The 12,160-nt window shown below is 42.5% G+C and overlaps 1 protein-coding gene across 1 annotated transcript in view; it reads left to right on the top strand.

Annotated features, from left to right (window-relative positions):
• Window positions 1–12,160, top strand: part of LOC126412653 (epoxide hydrolase 4-like) — a 108,947-nt gene that overhangs the window by 8,940 nt on the left and 87,847 nt on the right. The gene's annotated exons all lie outside the window — the stretch shown is intronic.

Here is a 12,160-nt window from a genome sequence, read left to right as displayed (position 1 = left end):
ACTGAGGGAAGTGTGTGTATTTGGTGGAAGGAGGGGGGGGATTGTAGATGTAGACTAAAGAATGACTGCAGTAAGCAGGCTGATTGGTGTAGGTTCTAACAGTTACGCCGAGATGAAGAGGCTTGCACAAGTAGACGAGCGTGGAGAACCGCATCAAACCGGTTTTCGGACTGAAGATCACACCCTTCTGACGTAGTGTTACCTTACGTTGCGTCTACAAATCCGCGTCGTGTGCAACTATGACCGCTGCACAGTATTTGCTGTAGTATACTGGGACAATATTTGGCCGGCTTTATTCGGATGACTCCATTGAAAGCTGAATTTCGTCCACTACAGACGAGTAACAACGGGTACACAATCGGCCACAAGGCATGTGAACTGCTTCGCTAGTCCATGGATAGTTGAGTGTACTTCCTAGGAAATGCATCCCACGTGAGACGAAGAAATCAGCGGAAATCAAGAGTACTGAGATATTTCCATACTAACCAAAAGAAGCAGACTAGAAGAATTTAGCCATCTACATTGTGTACTGAAGAGTATCAGCGGAAAATGTTTCGACCACTACGTATTCCCCATTCAGACGTTTTAGTATTTCCTTCCAGCTATTCGACACACGATTACAAAATGATCGAATTTCAGAGAAATGATGAAACCTGAGCCCCGAGGAATTTCTGGCTTTGAACTGGTTCTAAAATACAGGGTGTAAATTTTATGTTGACAAACCAAAATCGCTCGAAATATGAGCTTCACACGAAAAAATGTGTTGAATCCAATGTTGATTATTTTCGAGGGGGACATCTGCTGGTGCTAAAATTAGCCCGCCACCCCATCCCCTTGAGGTGGGGCGGGAGGCAACTCTAAAATTTCAAATTGGAACCCCCATTTTTTTATTGCAGCATCAGATTCTACATAAAAAAAACTACGTACATTTTGTCTTAAACATTTGGTTTGATTCTTGGTAGTTGGCGGTGTAATTCAAGAAAATCCATGTTCTCATTTTTGCGTGGAAAATGGTTACGGATAAATAAATACTTATTTACTTCGTAAATTTTTATTCGCTAAAACTAAAACTCTCCGTCTCTCCCCATAGGGTGGGGTTTGAGAGAGAGGAATTAGAGTTTTACAAATGTTGACCCAAATATTATTTTTTTCTGCAGATTCGGATAAGTTTTGTTTGTTTCGTGGGTCAACATTTGTAAAACTGTGTGCGTTCTATAATATTAGGCCCCGTGTAGTCTTCACCAATTCCTACAGAAGCTATGCATACAGGCCTGAAGAATATTTGTACATTCTATACTTAATATTGGTTCTTCCAATTTTATACGTAGGCTTTCGCCGAATGATTTACGTCTGTCTTCAAACGTCTGCCAGTTTAAGTTTTTAAACATTTCCGTGACGCTCTTTTGGAACTCAAACCTGTGACCATTTGAGCTGCCCTCCTTTGAATACGTTCATTATCCTCTATTAGTCCTATTTGCTATGGATCTAACATTCTCGAGCAATATTGTAAGATTGGATGCTCATGTGATACGTGAGCTGTCTCCTTTCTTGACTACGTAAATTTTTCCCAGTAATCTACCAAGAAAGCGGTGGTGAGAGGTAATGTCAGAAATATGGTATTCTCGGCACTCTTGACATTGTGGCTCTCGGAATATTGAATTTTCCAACGATTTCCGAAATGTAATACCCCACGGGTCTAGTTCCAAATACCATTACGCGTCCAGATCCTGGTCATGCGGCCATAATCACGTCGGAAACCTTTTCACATGAGCCACTTGAGTACAAAAGCCTGCTCCGCCAATGCACTGCCCTTTTATATCTGATGTACGCGATACTACTGAATAAGTGCATATCGCTATCCCATGATTTTTAGTACCTCACTGACCTTCTCTACCGTTCCACTCTCGAACAGCACGCGGGAAAAACGAACACTGGAACCTTTCCGTTTCAGCTCTGATTTGTCTTATTTTATCACAATAATCATTTTCCCCTATGTTGGTGGACGTCAACACATTTTCGAATTTGGAGGAGAAAGTCGGTAATTGGAATGTCGGGAAAAGATCTTGCCCAACGAAAAGCGGCTTTGTTTCAGTGACTGCCACCCCAACTCGCGTGTCATATCCGCGACACTCTCTCCCCTATTTCGCGATAATATAAAGCGAGCTGCCTGTTTTTGAACTTCTTCGATCTTCACTGTCAGTCCTGTATGATGCAGATCTCACTGCACGCAGTAGTACTCCAGAAGAGAACGGATAAGCTTAGCGTAGGCAGTCTCTTTAGTAGATTTGTTACATTTTCAAACTATTTTGCCAATAAGCGCAGTCTGTGTGGTCCTTCCAATCTAAGTTGTTCCTAATTGTTATTCCTAGGTATTTAGTTGTATTAATAGCCTTTACATGTGTGCGATTTATCGTGTAACCGAAATTTAACAAATTCCTTTTGGTGCTCATGTGGATGAACCTCACACTTTTCATTCTTTAGTACCAGTTGCCACTTTTCCCTCCATTCAGATATCTTGTATAAATCATTCCGCAATAAGTGCTGAGTTTTGATCTTCTGATGACTTTACTAGAAGGTAAACGACAGCATCATCTGCAGACAATATAAGAGATGATACTCCGCAGGCACGTCATTTGATTAGGAGCAGCTTCTGAGGAAGGTGTTAAAAGTCTTCTGCAAATCTAGGAGTCGGAATCAATTTGCAATCCCGTGTCAGTAGCACCTATTACTTCGTGTGAATGAAGAACCAGTATATTTCACAAGAATATTTTCCAGTTCCGTACTGACCATGTGTCAATACCTCGCTTTCTTCTATGTCTTTTGTCGTGTATTGGTGTAACCTGTGCAACTTTCCAGTCTTTGGGTAGGGTTGTACATGTTTGCTAAATATAGAGACATTACATCAGCATAGTCTGAAAGGAACATAAATGGTATACAATATAGTGCGGTAGACTTGCCTTGATTATGTGATTTAATTTGCTTTGCAGCACCATGGAGATCTACATCCAAGGTGCTCTTATTAGCAGCGGTTCTTGATTCGATTTCTGGAATTTTTACTGTCTCAAGAATCTCTGGTAAAGAAATGTCGCAAAACAGTGTTTAATTCAGCATCAATGGTGCTGTCATTGGTAACATTAAGACTGCTGTCGCACAGTGAAGATATTGATGGTCTCTTGCCGCTGGTGTACATTACATACGACCAGAATCTCTTTGGATTTTCTGTCCGAATTCGACACGGTGTTTCGTTGTGGTAACTATTAAAAGTATCTCGCACTGAAGTCCGCGCTAAATTTTGAACTTCTGTAAAACGTCGCCAGTCTTGGGGTTTTTGTATCCTTTTAAGACCAGCATGCTTTTTTCCATTGCTTCAGCACAGTGTTCTGACGTTTTCACGTTGATTAATCGGCGTTCTGCCGGTAATCGCATCTTTCCTGCAAGATATTTCAACTGCATGACTCGCAGACTTCTTCCGGTGCTGTCCGATATTGATTCCAGTGTGGAACGAGTCCAGTATTTATGCCTACGTTGTGCTAGTCACGCAGTTGAAATATTGTGCAAGAAAGACGCGAATTACCGGCAGAAACCCGATTAATCAACATGACAACGCCTCGCCGGGAAAGTCTGAGGAATTACAGTGTCCTGACGTTGTTTTGTTTCGAGTAAAAGGCCAAAAAAATACACAAATTAAAAAACAAAACAGTTACCATGTTGACAGGGAAATTAAATCACCATTTCGGATGACCTCAGAAGTTAAGTCGCATAGTGCTCAGAGCCATCACCATTTCGGAACCAACATCTAAATGGGGAACATACAACTGAAACAGTTTTACGAATACTGATATTTGGGTAGTACAGTGACTGATTTGCTGCGCAAATATTCAATCAGATCTTGATAAGATTTCAAATTTGTGCAAAAATTATCAGTTTACTTCGAATGTACAGAAACGTAAAATTGTGTGGCTTCGCAGAACGAAAAACGAAAAGCAGTCTGCTATGAATAAAATATTGAGTTTATCTAGAATCGGTCAACTCAAACAAATACCTGTGTGTAACAATACGTCTGGATATGAAATGGAATGATCACACACTCTCAGTAAGGCAGGTGGCAGACACCACTTCATTTAGCGATCGACAGCAGCAGCGTTTGCGTAGAGTTGTCAGTGCTAGCAGGCAAGCAACAGTGCGTGATATACAGGGTGGTCCATTGATCGTGACCGGGCCAAATATCTCTCGAAATAAACATCAAACGAAAAAACTACAAAGAACGAAACTTGTCTAGCTTGAAGGGGAAACCAGATGGCGCTATGGTTGGCCCGTTACATGACGCTGTCATAGGTCAAACGGTTATCAACTGCGTTTTTTAAAATAGGAACCCCCATTTTTTATTACGTATTCGTGTAGTACGTAAAGAAATATGAATGTTTCGGTTGGACCGCTTTTTTCGCTTTGTGATAGATGGCGCTGTAATAGTCACAAACGTATAAGTACGTGGTATCACGTAACACTCCGCCAGTGCGGACGGTATTTGTTTCGTGATACATTACTCGTGTTAAAATGGACTGTTTACCAATTGCGGAACAGGTCGATATCGTGTTGATGTATGGCTATTGTGATCAAAATGCCCAACGGGGTGTGCTATGTATGCTGCTCGGTATCCTGGACGACATCATCCAAGTGTCCGGACCGTTCGTACGTTAAGTAAGGAAACAGGAAGTGTTCAGCCACATGTGAAACGTCAGCCACGACCTGCAACAAATGATTCCCAATTAGGTGTTTTAGCTGCTGTCGCGGTTTATCCGCACATCGGTAGCATTCAAATTGCGCGAGAATCAGGAGTCTCAAAAACGTCGGTGTTGAGAATGCTACATCAACACCGATTGCACCCGTACCATATTTCTGTGCACCAGGAATTGCACGGCGACGACTTGGAACGTCGCGTACAGTTCTGCCACTGGGCACAAGAGAAATTACGGGACGATGACCGATTTTTTGCACGCGTTCTATTTAGCGACGAAGCGTCATTCACCAACAGCGGTAACGTAAACCGGCATAATATGCACTGTTGGGCAACGGAAAATTCACGATGGCTGCGACAAGTGGAACATCAGCGACCTTGGCGGGTTAATGTATGGTTCGGCATTAAGGGATGTAGGATAATTGGCCCCCATTTTATCGACGACAATCTAAATGGTGCAATGTATGCTGATTTCCTATGTAATGTTCTACCGATGTTACTACAAGATGTTTCACTGCATGACAGAATGGCGATGTACTTCCAGCATGATGGATGTCCAGCACATAGCTCGCGTGCGGTTGAAGCGGTATTGAATAGCATATTTGATGACAGGTGTACTGGTCGTCGAAGCACCATACCATGGCCCGCACGTTCACTGGATCTGACGTCCGCGGATTTCTTTCTGTGCGGAAAGTTGAAGGATATTTGCTATCGTGATCCACCGACAACGCCTGACAACATGCGTCAGCGCATTGTCAATGTATGTGCGAACATTACGGAAGGCGAACTACTCGCTGTTGAGAGGAACGCCAAATGCATTGTGGTTGACGGACATCATTTTGAGCATTTATTGCATTAATGTGGTATTTACAGGTAATCACGCTGTAACAGCAAGCGTTTTCAGAAATAAGTTCACAAAGGTACTTGTATCACATTGGAACAACTGAAATAATATGTTCAAACGTACCTACGTTCTATATTTTAATTTAAAAAACCTGTTACCAACTGTTCGTCTAAATTGTGAGCCATATGTTGTGATCATTACAGCGCCATCTATCACAAAGTGAAAGGAGTGGTCCAACTAAAACATTCATATTTCTTTACGTACTACACGAATATGTAATAAAAATGGGGTTCCTATATCACAAACCCCGTTGATATCCGTTTGACCTATAGCAGCGCCATCTAGCGGGCCAACCATAGCGCCACCTGGTTTCCTCCTTCAAGCTAGACAAGTTTCATTCTTTGTAGTTTTTTCGTTTGACGCTTATTTCGTGAGATATTTGGCCCCGTCACGCTCAATGGACCACCCTGTATATAACTGCTGAAATCAATGTGGGACGTACGACTAACGTGTCCGTTAGGACATCACGGCGAAATTCGGCGTTAATGGGCTATGGCAGCAGACGAGCTGCGCGAGCGCCTTTCCTAACAGCACGACAGCGCCTGCAGCGCCTCTACTGGGCCCGAGACCATATTGGTTGTACCCTAGACGACTGTTCAACCGTGGCCTTGTCAGATGTGTTCCTATTTCAGTTGGTAAGAGCTGATGGTGGGGTTGGGTGTAGCCCAGACTCCACAAAGCCATGGACCTAAGATGTCAAAAAAGCACTGTGCAAGCTGGCGGTGGCTCCATAATGGTGTGGGCTTTGTTTACATGGAATGGGCTGTGTCATCTGGTCCAACTGAACCGATCATTGACTTGAAATGGTTGTGTTCGGCAACTTGGAGACCTTTTGTAGCCGTTTTTTGACTTCATGTTCCTAAACATGTCACTGGGACACAGTTGTTCGTGATTGGTTTGAAGAACATTGTGGACAATAGGAGTGAATGATTTGGCCATCCAGCTCGACCGACATGAATTCCAGTGAATATTTATGGGACATAGTCGGGAGGTCAGTTCGTGCACAGTCTCCTGCAGCGGCAACACTTTCGCAATTATGGACGGCCATAGAAGCAGCATGGCTCACTATTCCCGCGGGGGCCATCCAATGACCTGTTGGGTCCATATCACATCTAGTTCCCGGTCAAGAGGAGATCCGACGCTATATTGTGAGGTATCTCAAGACTTTTGTAACCTCAGTGCAGTGTGAAAGTGGTTCGATGAACCCTCTGCCAAACCAGTGCGACTTGCAAAACAGTCATGTAGATTTAGATGTAGATATACCGGGTGATCAAAAAGGCAGTATAAATTTGAAAACTGAATAAATCACGGAATAATGTAGATAGAGAGGTACAAATTGACACACATGCTTGGAATGACGTGGGGTTTTATTAGGACAAAAAAAATTTAAAAAAATACAAAAGTTTAAAAAATGTCCGACAGATGGCGCTTCATCTGATCAGAATAGCAATAATTAGCATAACAAAGTAAGACAAAGCAAAAGTGATGTTCTTTACAGGAAATGCTCAATATGTCTACCATAATTCCTCAGCAATAGGTGTAGTCGAGGAATAATGTTGTGAACAGCACTGTAAAGCATGTCCGGAGTTATGGTGAGGTTATGTTGTCTTTCAGCATCCCTAGAGATGTCGGTCGATCACGATACACTTGCGACTTCAGGTAACCCCAAAGCGAATAATCGCACGGACTGAGGTCTGGGGACCTGGAAGGCCAAGCATGACGAAAGTGGTGGCTCAGGACACGATCATCACCAAACGACGCGCAAGAGATCTTTCACGCGTCTAGCAATATGGGGTGGAGCGCCATCCTGCATAAACATCGTACGTTCCAGCAGATGTTTATCAGCCACTCTGGGGATGATGCGATTCTATAACATATCGGCGTACCTCTCACCCGTTACGGTAACAGTTAGTTTGCTCTCCAGCGCCATCTGGCGGACATTTTGTGAACTTTTTTTGTTGTAATAAAACCCCATGTCATTCCAATGATATGTGTCAATTTTTACCTCTCTATCTACATTATTCCGTGGTTTATTAAGTTTTCAAATTTATACTGACTTTTTGATCACCCGGTACTTTTGCAGTATAAACGTTACTTATTCCGACGCAGGGCAGCAATATACATTACCAACTCCCTCACGTTTATGGATTAAGAAATCTGACTGTATGTTTCTGAGGTAATTCGTTACACCAGTACTAAAGCTTGTCTGTTAACCCATACGAACTGGTAGATAAAGATGTCAGGTTGACAGACAGCTGTTTCATAATCTCTCCTAAAGACAGGTAACGTTAGGTCCTTCCATATCAAAGGCAGCCCTTCACTAACAATCCTGTTAGTTTGCTTTCCACTGGATATCCTCTCTCTGCCAAACGCCGCGCTTTTACCCTGGTAATATGAGTTATTCCTATTACGGCTAGATGTAGGAACTTTTTAGCTAGTGGTTTTGTCTGGAGCCATTTCCTTGGTTTGTGTGGAAGAGTGTTAGTTGGTGACTATCTGATGACACCTGAGCGCTGCCTAGTCTCCCCGATATTTTATTAGAACATCTTATAGACCGTATCTGTCCATAGTATAAAGTGCTAAGGATGTCCAGTTGGGCTCCTCACTCCACTCGATTTCCAGTACTTCCTGTTTAACAACATGATTAACGTGTTTGGTCCAGGATGCTGGATCAGTCTAAAGGGTTCCAGGTTTATTGTATTCGTTGGGTACCTCCGTCGATTTCGTATAAAGAGAAGCACAGAAAAATTGGAAGGTGTCCGATTGAGACCATTCTTCAGGAACCAGTTATATTCCTGTCATATTTGCGTTTGAAATGTGAGCTAGGGCCACTAAAAACAGTCAATTAATTTACACACGTAGTAGATAAGCACAACACTTTATTTAGCACCAAAAGAACACTTATCTTTTATAGCTCTCCAATCTTCTGTGACTGAAGATAAGCGTGGGATTAGATAACTCATAGGTTGCTGCTAATACACGAAGAAGGAGCCGCCAACATTGTTCTGGGTGACATTCAGAATCTGCAGTACTTGAACTCTGAATGTTCTACCCGCCACTGTTACTTTACGCTTGTGAGCTGGACAGCAACTCTGTATTCACTACACTAGTGGTTCCCAAACTTACTGAGACCATTACCTCCAAGTGCCCCACCCTCCCCCCACCAACAACAACATAAGCGCCCAACTAAACTTCTGAATGAAAACAAATTTTCTTTGAACACTCCTGTTTTGAAAATGACTTAAGGTAAATGATGTTTAGTTTTTGTAGGTAATGAATCAACGAAACAATTGGTACTGCTTATTACTAACAACTCTCTTTTATAACTGACTAAGCAATTCTCATTGCATCGCAAGTGCTACACTTGACTCTCTCAGAAAAGAAGGCTAACTGTCCGCATTATGGGTTGGCACCTTTTTACAAAACATGCTGCCTCTGCAGCACTCCTCTCACGAACGACACTTGCTTTACCCACACCCTGCACCCCCATTTAAAATCAACCAAATTGAAATGTATGTACTGTACTTTGGTCTATTGTTTGTAAATCACTTGATTGCTGGGGCCTTTACTTATGAAGTGACAGAAATTGTAAGAATTCAGGTTCGCAATCCTTTGTGTCTCGCTTCAACCACTAATAATAATAATAATAATAGTAATAACATTGTAAGCCCTACATCAGTATAGCAGCCATTAGATAGTTAACTTATGTTGTGTTTTCAATTTATCCATTTGCTATTGCGAAGTGAACAATGAAGCAATTTTTGGTCTTTTCGGGAACAACCTCCAACTGAGAGAAGGTATCTTGATGAGGTGTTTAATTATATGTGATGTATACGTCTCAACTTTACTATCAAAAATGAATGGTGCAAAGTACGTGTGGATGGACTATGTGAGGAAGATGGTCGTCATACATTCGTTTCACAAGCTGTAACATCCTCCACATTGTGTTGTGCATTGATGCTAGTATTTGAAAAAAAATAGTTTTTGGTAAGTTATGAAACGAGTATTACAGACTTACGAAATAGTGGTAATAGTAATGATACAGGGTATCCATAAAGTCCCTTTACAACTACAAAATTTTATTACGACGGCAGTTGTTAAAATATTTTAACAACATTTATTTTATTGTGACCAGTTTTTATACAAGTTTTTTTGACAGTGTTTAATAGACCTGTATAAGGGCGCCTTTAGTTGCACGAAGCACATCAAGGCGGTACACGATTTCTTGTCATGTTCGCTGTAGCATAGCGTCATCAATAGTGGCAATGGCATTACGAATCCTTTGCTTCAAGACAGCAGTGTCCCATATCCGTGTTTGATACACGATATCCTTTACATACCCCATAAAGTCCATGGGAGTGATATCTGGCGAACGCGATGGCCAAGGAATTGGCCCATCCCTCCCAATCCACCTGCCTGGAAATGTTTCATTGAGGAACCGACGAACACGCAGTCCCCAATGTGGTGGTGAACCATCTTGCTGGAAAATGATACTTGGTTGTAAGTCAATCAATTGTGGTGCTACATATTCAGTCAGAAGGTCGAGGTAAACATCTGCAGTAATTGTTGACTCGTTGAAGAAAAAATGGACCAATTATTCGGTTGCACATGATACCACACCACCCATTCACTTTTGGTCTATCCCGGTGAAGCTCCCTAGTCACATGGTGGTGTTCAGATCCCCAGATTCTCTCACTGTGTCTGTTTAATGTACCAGAAACATGAAAAGTTGCCTCGTCACAGAAACAAATTCGCTTGAGGAATGCTTCATCCTCCGAAAGGCGTTCCAGCATGTTGAGTGCAAACTCTGTCCGTGTTGGCTTGTCATTTGGCTCAAGTGTCTGTAACAGTTGCACTTTGTAAGCGCAAAACCGTAACTTCTTGTGGAGGACCTTACGCACAGTTGAACGTGGTAGTTGCAACTGTCTGGCAGCAGTGCGGATGGACTTCGTAGGTGAACGAGTGAAGACGTTTAAAACGCGATCGATGTTTTCCTCGGATGTTCTTGGTCGCCCGCTCCTCCCTTTATCCAACACTGTACCTGTGTCCATAAACTTTTTTGCCATGCACGGATTGAAGGGTGCAATGGTGGATCTCTTCCATGCTTCGTTCTGAAGTTTCGTTGAATCTGAACATCCGATTTTGTCTGAGTAAATCACGACACACATTGTGCCTTCTCTTGAGGACTTGCCATTTTATAGAGGTTCAGTTCCTTCCATCGACAGACTATCTGAAACAGAAAATTTTAGCATATATAAAAACTTGAGTGAACAGTGACTACAATAAAATAATTTTTTAAAGATACTTCAACAACAGTCGTCTTAGTAAAATTTTGAAATTGTAAAGGGGCTTTATGGACACCCCGTATATTAAAAGTAAGTTAATTTCGCTACCGAAACGCAACTGGACTCTTTTGTTTTAACCACTTAGAAAATTATATTCTACCTCTTGGGGGAGGGGGGGGGGGAGGGGGAGGGTAATTACCCCAAGTTGGGAACCATTGCATTAGACCGACGTGACCCCGGCCGAACGAGGACTCGTCGATTCCAACAAATAGAAGTAGAAGTAGAACCTCTCAGCTTCTCTCCTGCGGCCATATTTAATAGCAGGCTTCGCAGCAGTGGCGCCTAGTAACTGTGGGGGCGTCGCTTGAACCTCCGCCAGTGACGCTATGTTGGCATGCAGCACTTCTGCGGTGGTCGACTGCTGAGGTGAAGTTGTCAATAATCGACGACACCCGACAAATAAGTCAACTGCGCTACTCATTTGTATTTACCTTTTGCTAGCGGAAGGCTAAGGCATCCACCGAAATCTGTAACATATAATTCACGTCCTTTCATGAGTCTACTACTATCCGTTCAACAAATGAAGCTAATCCGTTCAAAGCAAATAGGTTCAAATGGCTCTGAGCACTATGGGACTCAACTTCTGAGGTCATTAGTCCCCTAGAACTTAGAACTAGTTAAACCTAACTAACCTAAGGACATCACATACATCCATGCCCGAGGCAGGATTCGAACCTGCGACCGTAGCAGTCGCGCGGTTCCGGACTGAGCGCCTAGAAACGCTAGACCACCGCGGCCGGCAAAGCAAATAGGTCCCTGTGCTGATACCAAGACGTTAAAACTGTGCTCCACTGTTGACCGATGCGATGGTATGAAATATTTTTTCAGATTTCTAATTAAATGAAATAATTTTTGTCTCTTGGGACACAGTACTTTTTACTGGACAGTGAATGTTGAACAGAAACGGACGCAGGCTTAAGTGTGTTTGGCTCTGTTGTCTACAGGGAGAAAGATGCCTAGATGATTGCAAGGAAATGCGGATAGGTTTAGACTTTATCAGTTGGTGTACTGGATAATAGATGCAAGACAATGTCAGTTAAATGGAGAAACAAAACCGACGGTATCGGACTTAGCGTTAGTCGTAAACTTGTCCCGACTGCTACATCATTTAAATACATAGGGATCATACTTCTTATGCGGTAAGAAAGTGAATGAACAATCATGCCGTAGTGAAGG

Source organism: Schistocerca serialis, chromosome 7 (assembly GCF_023864345.2).
Source record: "Schistocerca serialis cubense isolate TAMUIC-IGC-003099 chromosome 7, iqSchSeri2.2, whole genome shotgun sequence".
NCBI classification, from domain to species: Eukaryota; Metazoa; Arthropoda; class Insecta; order Orthoptera; family Acrididae; genus Schistocerca; species Schistocerca serialis.
This window is presented reverse-complemented; position numbering and strand designations above follow the sequence as displayed.